We start from the raw sequence: 2,042 nt of genomic DNA, 5'->3' as shown, positions 1-2,042 counted from the left end.
ACGAAAAAAGAGAAAAACCAAACCGAGAAAAACCGAGATGATTTGGTTTGGTTTTTCAAAACGGAAAAACGAAAAATCAGAAAAACAAACGCTGTGTGGTTTGTTTTGGTTTGCGTTCGGTGTACGCTCGGCGCATATACCGGCTGCTGCCGAGTGGGCGTCATCTGCCTGTCATCCATGGACTGACTATGAAACGTGCCTAACCCCCGAGTCGCTCTGGCTCCTTCCGACCGTAACACATCTAGAAATCACCAGGGGGGTGGTTATTCTACCTACGGCTCTGGGAACAAAGGGTGCTGTTCCTAAATAAACTAGGTTGATGCACACTTTTGGCTTCTTCGATCAGTCCATTTTGAGGCAGCATTCCAGGGTGCTGAACCGATCGACACATGCGTAGCCTACAGCATTCATAATTGGCTACATTGTTGATGGAAAATACTCTTTTACATTCTAAGTGCCTTATATATATTTCATATATTTTCATTTATGAATCACCAGTGACAGGCCTACTTGTGTTCCCCACAAAAGTGCCATTGCGCACGCAGCAGAATGTCTGACTCTGAAAACATCAACTGACGCAAATAATGTCCAATAAATAATGTCCTTAAATAATTAAGCTGTCGGACGGCGGTACACCTGGACCAAGGTAGACCTTGTAGTGCATATTTTTCGGTGTTGTCCCCACTGGACCCGCCCGCGAGATGGAACAGGTTTGACCATGATTATTCTGCAACCATCCCTTATTTGAATGGACATACAGTATAAGATACAGTAGTTCATCCCCATCAAATGTGTGCAACTACCCCCGGATCATTATATACAATAGTCTGCATTAACCAATAGCCCTAGCTGTGCGTAATTGGATGTGATTGCCATTTGGATAGCTGTTGGATAGTCTGTCATCACACACACGAGCAACGGGGAGTTGGTGCATTGGGTATCAGGCCACCACGGTTGACCATGTAGGCTATTCATACTCTATCATATGGGCCATTTTTGTTGCCTATACATGTTGTTTGTTGTGCCATCTTGAATGTGTCCTTTGCTATTATTTCTAGCCTACCTGTCACATTGTCCCGTGCATCTGTGAGCTGTTGATATTTGGTGGGCATGGCTTTGACTCCTGCTCTCCATGCATATCTCAGCGTTTTCCCCATTATGTTTGTTGGGGTCACGGCATCATGTAATGTTATTTCTTTTTTTTTTTCATTTAATTTATTTTCCGATTTTTTATCAGGGTTATTGGACATTATTTGCGTCAGTTGATGTTTTCAGAGTCAGACATTCTGCTGCGTGCGCAATGGCACTTTTGTGGGGAACACAAGTAGGCCTGTCACTGGTGATTCATAAATGAAAATATATGAAATATATATAAGGCACTTAGAATGTAAAAGAGTATTTTCCATCAACAATGTAGCCAATTATGAATGCTGTAGGCTACGCATGTGTCGATCGGTTCAGCACCCTGGAATGCTGCCTCAAAATGGACTGATCGAAGAAGCCAAAAGTGTGCATCAACCTAGTTTATTTAGGAACAGCACCCTTTGTTCCCAGAGCCGTAGGTAGAATAACCACCCCCCTGGTGATTTCTAGATGTGTTACGGTCGGAAGGAGCCAGAGCGACTCGGGGGTTAGGCACGTTTCATAGTCAGTCCATGGATGACAGGCAGATGACGCCCACTCGGCAGCAGCCGGTATATGCGCGAGCGTACACCGAACGCAAACCAAAACAAACCACACAGCGTTAGTTTTTCTGATTTTTCGTTTTTCCGTTTTGAAAAACCAAACCAAATCATCTCGCTTTTTCTCGGTTTGGTTTTTCTCTTTTTTTGTTTTAAAACCAAAACGGAAAAACGAAAATTCACTCGTTTTTTTGTTTTTCCAATTTCGTTTTGAAACAGAAAAACCAAAGAACGAACCATACACGGATTGATACCCAGCCCTAGTATTGATGTGTTGCATAACTTGGCAGTCATGTAATTAAGGTTACAGCAAAAAAAAAAAAAAGGTTTTAGTAACACTAACCGAATCGATATTGAATT

Source organism: Borostomias antarcticus (genome assembly GCF_949987555.1).
Source record: "Borostomias antarcticus genome assembly, chromosome: 21".
NCBI classification, from domain to species: domain Eukaryota; kingdom Metazoa; phylum Chordata; class Actinopteri; order Stomiiformes; family Stomiidae; genus Borostomias; species Borostomias antarcticus.
Note: the sequence above shows the minus strand (reverse complement) of the source record.